Here is a 17,351-nt window from a genome sequence, read left to right as displayed (position 1 = left end):
AGCTTTGTTTGTCATAGCCAGAACCTGGAAACAACCTAAATGCCCCTCGACCAAAGAATGGATAAGGAAAATGTAGTCCATTTACACAATGGAGTACTACACAGCAGAAATAATGACATCTTGAAATTTACAGCCAGATGGATGGAACTGGAAAACATCATTTTGAGTGAGGTAACCCAGACACAGAAAGACAATTATCACATGTATTCACTCTTAAGTGCTTTTTAAACATAAAGCAAAGAAAACCAGCCTACAAATCACAATCCTAGAGAACCTAGACAACAATGAGGACCCTAAGAGAGACATACATGGATCTAATCTACATGGGAAGTAGAAAAAGACATGATCTGAGTAGATTGGGAGCATGGAAACCATGGGAGAGGATTAAAGAGAAGGGAGCAGAGAAAAATGTATAGCTCAATTAAATCAATTAAAAAAATACAAAAAAGCTAAAAAAAAAAAAGCCATAGCATTTGAAGTGTGTGTGTGTGGCGGGGGGGGGGGGGGAGTAAGAAAGAGTGGATTTGGGAAACAAATAACAAAATTATGGGGGTTGGTGATTACAAATGCAGGAATTTTTTGGTATGACTCGTAGCTCCCTTCTAGCTTTATGACTGACATCATTCATATGCCACTGGATCTCTCATCATCTTCAGGTTGGTCACACCTGCTCCTTTGTCGGACCTTCAGTGTCCCCCTCAGTCCCAGTGGTTCAGACTGAGCATTGCCTGCATCATTTGCTGTCTGCCCATCTGTCTTGGGTTTATTTGGCCTTAAAAAGTCTGGTTCATGTTTTAGACCTAAATCAAGCCTTATGTATATAACTTTGACTGTTCCAGCTTTCCTGGGCCTCCTCTGGTGAGTGACCCAGTGACTGGCAGATCAACATTACAGTTTAAGGTCAGACTGCCCTGTTATGTATCATTCGTCTTGTCCTAATTGGGCTGATAGTACTTTAGACAGTAAACAAATCCACAAAGGTACTTGCTCAGGGTAAGATTTGGGAAGAGATTTAAACTTTCTTGAGGAGTCTCATGATAATCTCCAAGAGACATTCATTATACCTTTTAGGGCCAAAGCCTTTGTAAAATGGCTCTGGACAATCACCCTAATAGATACCGTTGAGTGCCTGTCACACAGCCACTTGCTAAGTGTGCATCTCCCACTTCTCATGTAAGCATCACAAAATCCTGAAGTGTGGAGCCAGTGTCTCCATTTTGTAGATGCAAAAAGTGAGGGTCAGAGACTCACTCAAGACTTTGCATCAGTAAAGGAATGAGATGTTGACCTGGGTTACAAGAGTTAAAAGTTCTCCTGGAGTCTATGTTTTACTTTGGAAGCCTCTCAGAACAACCTCAAAGTATTGCCTCATGTATCAATCTATTTGTTTAAGGAATAAAATTCTGAAGCAAAAAAATGTCAAAGTAATGAAACCTGGGGAGGAAGTGTTGAAAGGTCAACCACGACAGAGCTGAATATATTCTTCGACCCCACCAGGAATAGGTCATGCCAAATAGTGATAGATATCGTGGAGAAAAATAAAGAAATTCTCGGAGATGGGAAGCGTTGGGTCTGGTGGGAGGGTGATGATTCTGTACAGGCGGTCTGCGAAGGTCTCAGTGAGAGAGTGACATTGAAACAGAGCCCTTTGGAAAGAGATGAGAGGAAACCATGATGATACATGGAAAAGGAAATTTTCGGTATGGCAACAGAAAGAGTGAAGGCACAGGGGTGGGGCAGAATACCAGGTTTATTTCAAGACCAGCAGGGGCGACAGAGTGGCTGTTGTCAAGTGGCTATCCTAGGGACAGAAATAGGAGATGGGGTCAGATTAAGTTAGCCCTCATGGTTTTGTGTGAAGAATACATATCTTTGGGGAACTATGACACAGTTTGTGTGTGTGTGTGTGTGTGTGTGTGTGTGTGTGTGTTTGCAATTTTTTGATCTCTGTCCTCTGATATAGCAGGATGTCATGAAGTTCAACAACCTTTGAACATGGAGCTTGGGTTTTGTTGTTGTTGTTGTTGTTATTTTGTTTTTGTTGTGGTTAGAATCTATATCAGATTGGGACCCCCAGAATCATCTCCTGGCTCAGGATCTGAGCAGAAGTAATTTACTGGGAAGCGAAGAAGGTGCCCAAAGTGGGTGGGACTTATCACCACCCACTTACCACCCAGGGAGTCTAGTAGATTATGGGGGCAAAGAAGCAGGGGGGTATTTATACATCAATCCTGTTGGGAGTCAAGGTCTACTTTCTGGGGTGCACTGGCCCTTCAGGATGTCCAGTCAGCTCTCTGGGACACAGTACCAGAGAGAACTCTCGGGCATATCATGTCAGTTCTGGCTGGCAGGAAGGTTAGCAGTGCTCAGAACTAAGGTAAGAGAAGTCTGTGGGAGGGTGGGGTCAGTGGGGGTGCTAGACTTGCGTGCTGGCTTCTTCTAATCTTCAAATCTATCTTTGGCCACCTGTTAAGAGAGGAGAAACAGGAAGTGTCCACATTTGCCATCCCATCAAGGCAACTTTGGCTGGAAGGATCTCTCGGAAGGAAGGGGTCAGTGGGAGCTTGAGATGTACACACAGATCACTCACGCCTACTTCTGTCCTTATCCTTCCTTCCTTCCTTCCTTCCTTCCTTCCTTCCTTCCTTCCTCTTTCCTTCATCCCTCCCTCCCTTCCTTTTTTCCTTCCTTCCTCTTTCCTTCCATTCCTCCCTCCCTCCCTCCTTTCCTCTCTCCCTCCCATCCTTCCTTCAAAAGCAGAAGATAACGAATGTGTAAAACATACATTAGTTCCAAACAGAATTTTTAAAGGAACGAGAGAGAACATTTATTACTAATTGCTATCATCAGGGTGAGGATTATATCTTGGCAAACTGCACGGGAGCTTTCGCAAAGATCCTCATTAAAATCATCAGTGATTCATGGAGACTTAGTCTGGCAGATGACAGCCCTCCAGTTCACACTGTCAGGGATAGCGACTGCAGGGATTAGGGAAAAGCGTTCCTTCTTACCCCCAACTTTTCCTTGCTCCCTGCTGTCCAGGATGTCGTTTCTGAAGTGAGACATTCACAGAGAAACCAGGAAATCCTACTCCTCCAGCACGCCTCATAAACAAACACTCTGCTGCAGGGAGGGTTGTTTAGCCCTTGGAAGAATCAACAGATCTTTCCATGCCAATCAGTTTCTGGGATCTGACAGCTTGAAATGGGTTTGCATAGCCTCAGAAGCTCGCTGCCCCTCCTCTTTCTCCGCACGCTTGCTGTTTTTATGTCTCATTGCTAAATGCGAATTGGTTCTTGGGTTTGGCATGGCACGATGTTGTATTCTTCACATGAGGGTAGCCTTTAGGATCAGAGAAGAATTTAACCATGTTTTAATCCAGGTCCAAGACAGTACATTTCAAAATAACAAACCCTGCCTGAACTGAAATTGATGGGATAAGGTTTTGTTGCCTCCCCCCCCCCCAAAAAATATCAAAGCTTCCAGCATAATTACTAGCCACAATGCCCAGGTATGTAATTCTTGCAAAGAGTGTTGACATTAGTCTGTACAAACACTTCTAGAGAATCTACTATATAACAGATAGAGATACCGCAGTACTGTCTGAACACAAGGAAGACACAGTCTGGAACTCAAGGGACTCACAGTCTCATGAACAGTTGGTAGAACATGGGAAATACTAGCACATCTGTTCACAGCCTGTTGTGGTCCTGGCTTGGCTTAGGTTGTAGAAGGCTTAAGATAAACAGGTATAAGGTGCTGGTTAAGTTGGAGAAGGGATTGTCCTGAAAAAGCAGGCTTTTCACAATCCATCAGAAACATTTATGCCGGTAGATCACTTATGCCAAGGATCAGGAATGTTCACCAATCAGTATCCCAGGGGCTGTTCTCTCAGCAGCTCGGAACAGGGTGTCTTAAGATGTATGACCTTTGCAGGGATTCTCGGTTGAGGGTTCTGCACTCTGTGGGAGCTGACTTTGAGTATCCTCTGTCTGTAACGTGTGATTCTCCTTGTCGTAGGGTTTCTATCTAGGCTCACCCTGGCATCTCCTTGTGTCACGATGGTGCTATTGGCTATGGCATACAGATCCAGTGTGACTCAGAATTAACCTCTCCAAAGGGCAACACAAAAGTCAGGGGTCCCCACAGCCAAGAAAGCAGCCCAAAGTTTTGAATAGATTTCTGCAGCAGCTTGTCCATGTGCTAATAGCCACACAAGCTAACAATTGTACCAATAATTATAAATTCAAGTTCTAAGAAACAAAGGGGAGTGAAGGAGAAGGCAAGCTCCAACATTTGGTCAAAAATCAAAACAAGGCATTAGTTTAGGGCCAAAAAGATGCCTCAGAGGATAAGGGTGCTTGCTGCCATGCCTGACAATTTTGACTTTGGTTCCTAGAACCAACATGGTGAAGGAAGAGGACTAATGCCTTCGAATTGTCCTTTGACATCAATACCTGTGCTGTGTCATGCATGTGCCTCCCCCACTGCAATTTTAAAAATAGCAGTTTTATCCTTAAATCATTTTAAATCTGGAGTTGCAAGTTATGTATAGATGCCTCAGAGACAAAGACAAAGAAGTATAGCCAAAGCACCCTGTGTAAAGAATTACCATTTGTGTGTGTGTGTGTGTGTGTGTGTATGTGTGTGTGATCAACAGGGATATCAGAGCACTAAGAAATAGGCACCCTCTAGAGATATAAATGTATGCACATACTTCTCCAACACAAAGATAAAGGGGTGCCTGTGGGATTTCTAAGCACTTGGCTTCTGCTTTCAGATGTGCAGACTATGTGTCTGGAGCTCCAGACAGTCCAGCTTCAGTGCGTGCCCAAGTCATGGTCAGCATTGTGAGATGACCTGTGTGTGTCAGGTGTATGTGGTCACGTGCATGAGAAGGTAAGAGCAGGAGACATGGAAAGGCTGATGAAGAATCCCCGTGGCAGCTAAAACAAATCCAAGCAAAACAGTGTCTACAGTAGGTTTAATGAAAAACAATTTCCTCAAAATGACATCCAATATTTAGGGACACATTTTCTGTTCTACAGATGCTATCAAAGAATAAACATAATGCAAAGATAATACTTAAGAGACTCAAAACATCCCACAAATTGCTTGATGTGAAGTGACAAAGGAGCCTGTTGTTATTGTGTGCTGCTTGGCGGAGTTCTTCCTTTGTTACACATTAGAATAAAGTGACATCAGCTTGTCACTTAGCAAATGGTCCTCTGCTTTCTAAACCGTCCAGCAGATGGTCCAGGTGATGAAGTGCAGCTCCAGTGTGCTTGTGTTTTTGCTAGCAGCCTCTACCCTGCGCTGCTGCCGTCCCTCTACCCTGAGCTGCTGTTGTCAGCTTCCACCCTGCACGGTTGCGATCACTCCGCTTCTCCCTGTCAGGCCACCTCATCAGGCTGTCCTTCCTCAGAGTCCCACACCCTGGGTCACATGCATCACAGTCAAGCTACGCAGCTCTGGAGTTAAATTACCCACCTTCTTAATGTCAGCTCCTTCGGTGGGTTTTCCTCCCCATTCTTCACGTGCTCCGCTCAGTCTTCGCAAGGTTGCAAGGTTGCTGGCAACATCCCTGCGCTGAGTTGGAAACCCCGGGAATTCGCTATGAAAGAGTGAGATTATCTTTGCATGGTGTACCTCTTTCTTTCTCATTACAGAACATAAAATTGGAGGCAGCCAAGCCAGACGCCACTCCTCCCTGTCACCCCAAAAGTCAAAAGAAAGAGATTGGCATAGATTTGAGTTTATCATGGACAAGAACTCCCAGAATTCCAATGGTTGAACTTCCCTCTTCCCTCAAAGATGGAAAGATGAGGGTTCAGCAAATGAAGTGCTTACGGCTGGCTGAGGTAGCAGTAGCCGAGAACCCTCTGTGGATAATTTCAAACAGACCTGTTCTAACATGTGTTTTTGTGAATTTAAACTGTTACCGTCTTTTCATGAATCCACCAAGTATACATTTTTTCCCCTCGTGGTTACTCTTTATACTCATTGATCCTGTAAAGGAACCAGGAGGTGATTATATTTTAGAGATCAGAAAAGGGAATCATTGTCATCAGAAGGAAAAGATATAGTGACCCATGACAGGGGCAGACCTCAATGGAGAGAGATAATGTTGACCCCTGAGAGACCCACAGAAGGGCTCGTCATCTTTTCAAGAAGAACGTTTGTGCACAGAATCACTGCGTCTGTAGATTGCTTCTGAATTAGAACAAAAGTATGTAGTTGCCCATCATATGTAATTACACAGCTGCATTGGGAAATGTAAGGATAACATTACACCACAGCAAATGCCCTGGCACAACAGACACTCCCATTTCATTGCCTACCTAGAGAAAGGTGAGTTCCCCTTCAGCAGGAGGTTTCACAGGTATGGTGTGATATGAGTCTTAGATACCAACGACTCTTTCAACAATGGTTCTCTATTCCCTAACCTCACCATCATCTTCGTCCGTCATTGCCTTGGGTCCTCATCCTAGTCATCCGGCTGGTGGGGAAGAAAACACAGAAAAAATGACCCTGCTTCTTTAAAATTTGACCTGAAAGACACATGGAAGTCTTACATATGTTCTGTAAGGGAGGACCAGTTACATGGTTGCTGATGCTCACACTTATGGTTGAGCAATGGAATCCTTTGTAATGGCCATCTTCTCACAACTGCACACGAGAAAGGGAAGCAGACTTTAGGAGAGGCCAGGTCTCTGAGACAGGACTGTGGGTCACAAGGGACACAATGCTGTCACTAACCAGTGCTTGTCCTGGTTTCTGGCATTTAAACATAAGGCTACAGGTGAGAGGGTGGGATCTGGTGAGACTGGGTTCTAGTCTGGGCCTCAGCAAAGCAAGGACACAGGTCACACATATTCATTAACAAAAGGAAAGGCAGCAGGCATCTTTACCGTCCATACCCATGACGTTTTCTGTCATTTCCAGAACTTTGTTTTATGATGTAGCATTTTTATTTTAAGTCACATGATAAAGAATGGAAGATGATGAAGTCAAATGTTATTTAGTGTGATTAAGGTTGCTAAAAGTTTATGAGAGACTCAGACAAGAGGATGAAGATGGGGGCCTAGTTCCTGGAATAAGGACTGGGGTCTTTGATCTCAGAAAGAGAGCCCTAGGGGTCCCATGGCTAGAGCCTAGAATCAGAAACAAGTTGGACTAACGTCTGCGTGTCCTACTTATACCTGCTGCGAAGGGTTTCATTTGCCTCACAGATGAGATGGGATTGTTTTCTCAGCAGATCAGTGAGCAACCTCCCCCACCCCAGATTAGAAGGAGATATTGAAGTCAGGAACTGAGGAATCCAGGTTCTTTCTGAGGTTCCAAAATGAACTGACAGAGGTGGGGCCGGGTGCAAGTTCAGGAAGGCAGTGTGATACAGACTGGTTAATAGCTGTTCTGATTTCTTCTTCTTCTTCTTCTTCTTCTTCTTCTTCTTCTTCTTCTTCTTCTTCTTCTTCTTCATCTTCTTCTTCCTCCTCCTCCTCCTCCTCCTCTTCTTCCTCTTCCCCTTCTCTTCCTCCTTCTTTCTCTTCTTCTTCCTCTTACCATTCCTTCTTCTTCTTCTTTCTTCTCTTTCTCCTCCTCCTTCTTTCTTTTGGCTTATGAAGGGAAGGAGCAGGTCTTGATTATTGCTGGCAATGAAGTAATAGCTTTTGTCATTGTGGTTGGTCACCACTGACCTCTTATAATTCATGGAGAAATGACAATCAGAAACAGGATTTGTGAAAAGGAAACCTGAGGAAAAAATGCCCAGAGTCAGAGTCCCACAAGCCATTCTGAGACTGGGTAAAGCCTAGGGCTCCATTCTCCAGTATGGCTATGTGATCGCTCTCCTCATCACATTAAGTTGACAGAGTGACTTGGCAGGTCGGCCTGGGATTACAGTGGCCTGGACAGGTCCAGAAGGTCTGACCATCTCTGCCTTTCTAGTCTGGGTCCTTTAGGACAGCCAGAATTTTACCTGCTGAAGCAGCCTCCTCTACTGGGAATGTGTAATCTCAGTGCTCAGCTATTTCTATGGATAGAATTCCTCTGTGGCTATGAATGGAAGTGTGAGTGGCCTGCATATTATGAGCTCTGCCACAGGAGAAAAATGCAATCACAAGCTAGGGACGTAATGGCATAGCATTGAAGTGCTATGTGGAGGCCTGCCCAGACCCCAGTGTATAACCACAGACCGTTCAAATGCTACATGGCCTTGAGACTGTAGAATCAATTTATCAATTTCAACTTGATAGTTGTGCAGATATCTATAAAATATTTATAGCTTTTATAAATTATACTGTTCATGATACAGCCTTTAAGATATATACTTGGGAAATTTTTCTATAGATTACTGTGCTCTGCCCATTATATCTATATCACTGTACACTGGGCTAGTAGTCATGAAATCTAGATTCCTCTTTTGGCATTTGATATAAAACTCTGTGGCCTTGGACAAGTCCATTTGCTCCTCTGATTGTTCTTATGTTTAAAATCAGAATGTGGGATAGTGGACTCCCCAAGATCCTTTCAGCCAGGTACAGCATGTGTTTCACTTCTAGCAGACACAAGGCCAGCAGCCCTCAGCTTGTAGCAGTTTTTTTTTTTTTTTTTTTTTTTAGCTCTCCATCAAAGAATCTTAGCTTAGCACACCAAGAGCCCAGTGCAAGTGGGAAGAAGACTCCATCTTCCCGTCTAGATGGGAGTAAGACTTCTGAATTATAACATGTGAAGAAAGTCCGGAATGTAAGCCGTTATGACCAATACGGAGGTTTAGACTTCAGGCTTTGCAACCGAACCAGTGGTGGTGGGTTACCTGGAGGTTTCCAAGTCAGCAAATCAGGGACTGTGGCACACCAACACTTATCGCAGTGTTACTCACAATATATAGATTATGAAACAATGTAGGTGTCTAAGAACAGAAGAATGGATAAAAATATGTGACATATTGTAATTTGGTTTTTATAAGTCATAAAGAATAATGGCATGTCTTAGAGAAAAGTGGGTAGAAAACTGGAGATAGCCATACTAAGTAAATTTAGCCATTTTCGGAAAGACTAGCATGGTTGCTGTCATAGACTAGCTTCAAACTTGTGGCTATCTGACTGCCTCCCGAGTGCTAAGATGAACCCTCCCATCTACTCTTCCATTTTCTTATGCAACGGCCTCGGGCACGGCTTAATGAACCTTAGCAACCCACAGTGGAGAGGTCTGAAGTGGCTAGGATAGTGGGTTTATAAGCATGTTGTAGTTTATACTATAGGTCGAGACACAGTAGAGTGCCCAGAAATGTTTGTAGATTAGCTTATGAGGGGAAAATGGTCAATGTGGACTCCTCTCAAAAATATTATGGTAAATGGGTTAATGAAATGATTCAGTGGGTAAAGGCACTTGCCTCCAACTCTGTTTACCTGAGTGTACTGGCTGGAACCCTCATAATGGGCAAAGGACTCTTAAGGGTTATTCCCTGACCACCACATGAGAGTTGTGGTATACACACACACTTACACACCAGAGAGAGAGAGAGAGAGAGAGAGAGAGAGAGAGAGAGAGAGAGAGAGGAGAAGGATGAGGTAGGAACATCAAGAGTTTGAGGCTAGCCTAGGTTGTATAGCAAGACTTGTCTCAAAGCAACAAAAAGGAAAGAGGGTATTACATAGCTTAACCCTATTGCTCAATGAAGTTGGGACCTTCCAGTGTTGGCTATTTCAGTTTTAAGAACTCATCAAATTGGCCAAGGGGACCCAGTTCACATTGGTCAGAATGTAGAGTTTTCCCCAGCAGGCTGGTGCTCTCAGCCGATGGACTTGCCACTCCACAGCAAAGGAGAGCCATTGTGCTACCCATGGTACATCAGCTCACAGAGGAGGCTTGGAGGAAGGCTGTTCTCTTCAAGCTTCTCTCTCTCTCTCTCTCTCTCTCTCTCTCTCTCTCTCTCTCTCTCAAGTTTCCTCCCTACTCTTCCCATGGGAGAAACTTTTGTTCCTTCTATTCATTTTTGATCATTTTTGTGCAGTGGCTGAAAAAAACACCTCACCCTTATATCTTCTTTTGCTTCTTCCTTCTGTGAATGGTTCGGTGTTGAGGGGAAAAAAGATCAAGCCAAAGGAAAGGGGTGACTTACGTGGTTGGAGGCAAAGAGGCACTGTATACAGTCAAACCTATTATGTAAGTGACAACAAGGGCTATGCATATACAATCTAATTTTCAACAAGCGTCATAATATCACATTCATGTTGGGGCTGAGAAAAAGACTTTTGCTTAATGCTTTTGAGTGAGTCGAATCAGGTGGTCTGTCACACACAGTGTCATCCTTGTTCCCAGATGAGACCTAAACAGGTGCACGAGCACTTCACACAGCTTGCTGAACCTCGCTTATGGATGGTGGAGTCCTGAGCCAAGCCAGATGGGCAGTGGTCCCGGCATGGGTGGGAGTGTGACCATGGGAATTCTCGTTTGTGAAGCGCAGGGGTGTGCGATTCCAGAGGCTCTGAGGACACAGTGGCTGAGAGGATGTCTAGAGACTGTCCCAGATAGATCATTTAAAACTTTTCTTTGCAGAGAGGGAGGCTTTGTGCTCCCCAAGGCCACCCATTCTCAGGATTCAAAGCTGCCCAATGGCCACAATAAGAATGGGATGGCTTTATAAAAATTTCTCACACTGGTACTTTAATTAAAAGAAAATCCTTCTATGTTCTGTGGCATTTAAAAGCGTCATTGTAATAATGTTTGCGGAAATAAAGACTTCCTTTGTGTGCTTTGCAGCCACATCTCCATGGCAGTGAGGGTTGCTGGAGAGACAGAGCCTCTTGAATGCACTATGCAAATTTGTGAAAACAGCATGTAAATCAGTAGAGTTCTAGTGACTCAAAACAAATAAACAAACATATGAAAGAAAGGGAGCGATTACTATGCCTTAATGGGAGATTCCTGACTGCGTCCAGGGGTGTGTGCTGTGTGTGCGTGTGTCTGTGTATGAGGAAGATGTGTGTGTGTGAGTGTATATGAATGTGTGTGTGTGTGTGTGTGTATGGGTATAGGGTATAATGTGCATAGGATTATAAGTGAATGTGGGTGTATGTACGGACTATGTGTAAATGAGTACATGTGACTGTGTATGTATGTGCATGTATGTGTGTATAACTGTATGTAAATGTGTATGTGTGTGTGGCGTGTGTGCATGTGTGCGTGAGAGTGTGTGTATTTATGCATAGCATGTATGTGTGTATAACTGTATGTAAGTGTGTATGTGTGTGTGGCGTGTGTACATGTGTGTGTGAGAGTGTGTGAGTGTGTGTATTTATGCATAGCATGTATAAAGTGATGAAGAAGATGTGAGGACAATGATGGGACTTCACCGAACTAAAGAAAGGAGCCCCTCATGTGCCTTTACTATTCCCTGAGACCCAAAACTCTGCCATGTCTGGAGCAATAGTTACTATTGGAGTGAAACGAATTGTGCTGCAGTTCAGGAAAGATTCCCAGAGCTAGAAATCAAGGCAGGAGGAGAACTCCCTTAAATTCTGATTCTGAGCCCAGCCAGGCCACAGCTTAGAGGCCTCATCTCTGACAGTCCCCTGCCCGGGTCTCTACAAGGCCATCTGCACGTATCCCTCCAGAGCTTGTACTCCATTCTGCATTGCATTCTGGACACCGGGGAAATAGAGGCTTTCTGACACTGAAGTTAGCTGACTTGTTAGGAAGTCACTCCTCTGGTCAAAGGAGGATGATGAACTGCATTCTGTGGTTTGCTGGTTCTGCTTATGACATTTTGGAAGCTGGTTCTACATTGTGGAGTTTCATTGAGCCTCTGTATCAATAGTAGTGAAAGGGTACGTGAGCAGGGATATTTTCTTGCCAGCCTTGAGTGTCTTATCATCCTGGAGAATTGGTTTCCTTGGAGTCTTAGATGCCTCCTTAGGGTGAAACTGAGTTGGATGAACATGAAGGGAAGATAAGCATCATGGGAAAGGGGGTCTTTGAAGAAGATTCTCCTGTGCACCCACAGGAGCCCTGGTTTGAAAAGGAGCGTGCATGCTGCTGGGTCTGGGTAATTTGAATATGCAGTTCTGAATGGCTTGGTAATTTGTTATATTCTTCAAATACAGTGGCATTGGCCTATTATACTTGCTCACAATTGTTGGGAGCTGAAGTAATTAACTTAATAGAGCTAATTTTCTTTCTTGATATTACAGCCTTCTGGACTTACTGAGTGAGTTTATGAAAACAATATGTAAATATGAATTCAAGTGTTTTAAGCAACTCACTCAAACAGGACTAAGTATCAAAACTTGAGTTATGTTTATCGTTAGCAGCCTAGCTAGAGTTCATGTCACAATTGTCAGACTTATTTTATACTCCACAATGTAGCGGTTTCCATCTATGTATTACTATCTAACAAATTAGCAAATAATTTACCACCTGAATGAATTCTTGAAAATATTTTCTTTTGTTCTGGACACACAAATGACTGGCAAGTAGGGTGAATCTGAAGACTCACTGACCCCAAAGTTCTCCCATCTCTCATTCCTTCTTTTCTGTCCACACTGTCTTCTCCCCTCATAAATAAGTACCTGTCATATCCAGTGACCAAAGACTTTGTATTTTGATTTCCTTAGCTTTACAGAGAAGTATCCAAATTATCCTAACAAGCTTGAATCCCTTGATTTTTAGTGTGTCTGGTGTCAAAGACTGTCTTTTGTAGATGGAAGTTTCTGTCCTGCTCAATCCCACTATCGTTCAGTCTCAAAGAAACACATAGAAACATATTAATTATAAACTGTTTAACCTATTAGCTCAGGCTTATTATTAAATAGCTCTTATAACTTAAATTAGACCATAATTATTGTCTATGTTTAGCCATGTGACTTGGTACCTTTTCTCAGTAAGGCATTATTATCATGCTTCCTGTGTGTCTACCTGATGACTGTGTCTCTTCTTTTCATCTTCCCAGAATTCTCCTAGTCTTGTTGCCCTGCCTATACTTCCTGCCTGGCTACTGTCCAGTCAGTGTTTTGTTAAACCAATATGAATGACAAATCTTTACAGTGTACTAGAGCATTCTCCCACAGCAGTCTTTCCCAGGCTGATAAGATTGCCTGATCCTTTTGTTCACCACTGTCCATCAGATCATGGAACAACTTTGGTTTATCATACTGTACAGGTCTATAGGCTGGTGGAGTATAGTGACAGAGCACAGTCTAGGAAGGGCATCCCTCATCTCAGACTTCCTCTATTGCTTCAACAAACTCAGGTTCAGCAGTTCAGAGAAGCTCTAGTAGCTACAGTGAAACAGAGACGGAAATTTTTTTTTCAATAACATACTTTGTTAACAAAGATGTCCAAAATATTATTATTTCCAGTTTGAGTCAACACAAATTATTAATAAGATACTAAAACCAAGCATGTAAAACCTGGTGCCTTGTTCATACTCTCAGCACATCCACAAATGTTGGGACTATCAACATTTGACGTGCTCAGTAGGCACATGGCTCCTGGTTGTTGGGCTGGATAGTAGAAATTGAAGCCTTCAGCCTTCTTGACAGTGTGCTTGGGACCTCAGGAGGCTGCAGATATAAATTGAGGAGAAGCCTGCTTCCAAATACATGTGGTGTATTTGTGTGACTTGTTTATCTTTGCAGTAACATGAATAACCATTCCATCCTGTATGCCTACTTACATAATTAATTAGCATTTAGATAGCAGTTTATGTTTGCAGAGTGCTTTATTGATGTAGTTGCCAGTATATTTATCTATTTCCATGTTTATGCTTTCCTATCTGCCTACCTATGCTAATTACTGCTATAATTAGTGAAGTTGTTTAAGAATACAACTCATAGTTACCTTCAGATTACCAACTACTATTTTAATAAGAGTAATAAATTCTATCTCCCCTTTCTAAGATCTGCTTTTTCACAAAGAAATTTTATACCTCCATCCAATATTCTCCAAGTTCTTGTTCTGCCTAAGAGTGAAAAAATACATTTAAAAGCAATTTAGTAATTGTCTCTCCCCCTTTGTCAGCTTAAATTTTGTACAAATGTGATAGAAATTGAATGTCGTATCTCATAAAAACAGTCTCAAAATACACAGCCCTCCAACATGAAAAGAATAATTACAAATAATGACATCACTGTCAAAAGAAGGCTGTCTTGTTATTGAGTGTCATTTCTCAGTAATCGTCCAAAATTTATCTTTAGTGTGTGTGTCTTCGTATGCATGTGTTTGTGTGCATATGTGTGAATGAATGCACATATATTTGTTCATACATTTGGAGGTCAGAAGTTGATATCAGGTGTCTTCCTTTATTGTTTTCTACTTATTCCTAGAGGCAGGATCTCTTACTGAACTTGGAACTCACAATGTGGCTAGGCTAACTCACCAACAAGCCCTACCTATCATCCTGCCACTGTTCCCAATACTAAGAGTGTAGGCACATGGTCATTTGTGTTTTTTATGTAACTGCTGGGGAGTCAGATTCAGGTCTTTGTGCCCACATGGCAAACACTTTATCCATTGAACCCATCTTCCCAGTTATTCATTTAAAACTACTTTCTGACAAGTAATAGAGTCCAGAGGCAGGAGGGGGATGAGAATGCATAGATAGAGTCCAGGGTACTGTGTCCTGGTCACTCAGGTCACACAATGCTAAAATTGGCTCTTGGGAGGTGAGGCACAAAGAATGAAAAGAGCAGGGAGAAATGGAGGTGTGTTGTGGTTGGGCAATGTCCGCCTCGTCCATTGCTCTCGCCGTCACCTCCTTCCTCCTCCCAAATCAATGAGTGGGGAAAAATCACAGTATTCCAGTTCATCCCATGGTTCCACGGCTCGAGGTGAGTGGAAACAGCAGCCAGAGGCATGCTATACATCACACAACGAGAAGGGAGCACAAAAAATTGTATCGACAGCTATGAAAATGCAGCCGGCGCCACGGCAAAACCAGGCAGCTCTTGACAACAACAGCAACACCACCCAAGAGACCCGAGGCCAACTCCCACGCTGAAGCAATTTTGTAAGCCCAAAATTGGGGATTAGAGCCGAACACGAGCGGTCCTTTCTCCACAAATCAGCACACACCCACCGCTTCTGCTCCCCTCTCTGCTGCTCCCTGGAGGAAACCATCAAGGCTCTTCCTGTCTCTCTTTAAAATGGGAGCTAAATTAGTAACTTACCGCAAAGGAGTGTTTTCTTAATTACTCGCGTACAAATTACTTGACATTAGTGAATGAAAGGTATCAAGGAGAATGCAAGCTATTACCGTGATTATTTTTGTTCTAATATAAAGCGGTGGACCAGAAGCCCTTTCTATCTGTGGATTATGTTTTAGTTCCCTGATGCTTCAGGGACTGGTTCCTAAGGCTCCAAACGCCATTAGTACAATCAGCCTTTCAAGGCAGATCAAGAGAAGCTGGCATTCCAGGCTGAAGCTTGCTGGGCTTGGAGTTGAAAGAGTAGATTCAGGGGGAGAGAACGGGAGCCTGAGTGGCCGCCTCATCCTGGCTGGCCACAACATGAAAAGATTCATTTCTCATAACCTCCAGTTTCCGCTCATCCTGTTTACAGGTCTCCCAGCCTTGGGGAGGTACAGAGGTTTATTCCTAGACTCCACCACCACCATCAAATGACTCCACTGCCACGTGTTCTAAAGCACAAAATTACAGGCGTCAAAAGTAAACGTGGAAAGTTCCAGGCTAGCCTGGTCTAAATAGTGAGTTCCAGGCCAGTCAGCGCTATATACCGATCCTTTGTCCCTCGTAAAACCCACCACCGCTACCACCACCACCACCACCACCGAAAACACTGCCAATGACAAAAATAAGCGTGGATTGCACAATATGCCATTGCTGGAGAGGAAAGAATGGCTTCCTCTAAGTGATGGCTAAGCCTCTGTGGAAAGAGGGACGTGAGACAAAACCTCCTAGTCTGGCTAGAGAGTTTGCATTTCTCTGAAAAACTATCAGAGCCACCGGGCGATGGTGGCGCACGCCTTTAATCCCAGCACTCGGGAGGCAGAGGTAGGCGGATCTCTGTGAGTTCGAGACCAGCCTGGTCTACAGAGCTAGTTCCAGGACAGGCTTCAAAGCCACAGAGAAACCCTGTCTCGAAAAACCAAAAAAAAAAAAAAAAAAAAAAAAAAACTATCAGAGCCAAGTGAAGACTACAGTAATTAGCAGTCATTTTAGAGTGGCAGCCCTGCCCAGGAGGAGGGCTCAGAGGGCAACCTCACGGCCTAGCGAATGTGAGCTTCTCGGGCTGGCCTTGGTCTGCCTCTGCTTCTCTGAAGCAGGCAGTGATGTGGTCTTCGCCAGGAGTGCAGATTCAGGAGGAAGTGGCGCAACCTGGCAATCCTTTCCAAAAGTTGCGTGGTGGCAGCAGAAGGCCTTGAATGCTTCCCGTGGAAATCCTTTTGATCAAAACATTTCCTCTGCCAGAGTCGGCAGTAGGCTTGTGTATGATTAGACAAGTTGCCATCCAGCGAGGCGGTGAGAGAGAGAGGGAGCCATACCCACTGGATTTCTCCGTAATAGAGAGGTGTTTATTCTCGTCTCTGAAATATCTTCCTGATGAATTCCAGTGTGTTATGTTTACTATTAATGTCTTAATGATAGTGACAGGAGACTATTTAAACCTCATTTCATGGCCGACTTTCTCTATAGAAAAGCTCTCTCTCCGCCCATATGCAATTTTCTGTCCATTCATTAATTGTACTGCTGCTCTCCTAAGTTTATTTACTGCTTCTAAATATGTATCTTAATTTACATGTCAAGTCCCACGGGGCGGCTATAAAATGTAAAATCTTATATAATAGCAGGAGCAGCCGCAAATATTTTATATCCGGGGCTGCTTCTGCATCCTAATTCTGCAGATGGTGTGAGGTTCATTTTTATAGAAGCCATTGAAAACTAATAAATGCCATCCACATCATTCAGCATTGTCAATAATATACCAGATTGTGTGCCCAGGGATGCTTGGGAAGCAGGATGAGAGCCCAGCCCTTCCCTCTGCAGCCTCCAGCTGCACAGCCACAGCTGACTGGTTCTATCAGCCCCCACAATTCTTCAGAGCTCAGCAACAAGGCCAGGCTTTTTGCATCTGTGCAGGGGAGAGGTGAGCTTGTCACTCCTAATGCTGGTTGCATTTGCCTCGTCAAAAGCAATAGATGAACAGAGGAGAAAAAGAGAGGAAGTAACAGTGAGGCCACCACCTGGTATGGAGCAGAAGTCATGTATTCCTGACCCGTTCCTTCCTGTACAGTCTTACTTAGAGCCAGTCTCCCCACAAACACACACACACACACACACACACACACACACACACACACACGCACATACATATGCCTGTTGTTCACG

The 17,351-nt window shown here is 43.7% G+C and overlaps 1 pseudogene; it reads left to right on the top strand.

The window, feature by feature from the left end:
• LOC121455603 overlaps positions 1 to 17,351 on the top strand; it is a 118,752-nt pseudogene that overhangs the window by 52,397 nt on the left and 49,004 nt on the right.

Source organism: Microtus oregoni, unplaced genomic scaffold (assembly GCF_018167655.1).
Source record: "Microtus oregoni isolate MIOR12 unplaced genomic scaffold, Mior012 000014F_ref0000157, whole genome shotgun sequence".
Lineage (NCBI taxonomy): Eukaryota > Metazoa > Chordata > Mammalia > Rodentia > Cricetidae > Microtus > Microtus oregoni.
Note: the sequence above shows the minus strand (reverse complement) of the source record. Positions and strands in the feature narration are given on the sequence as shown.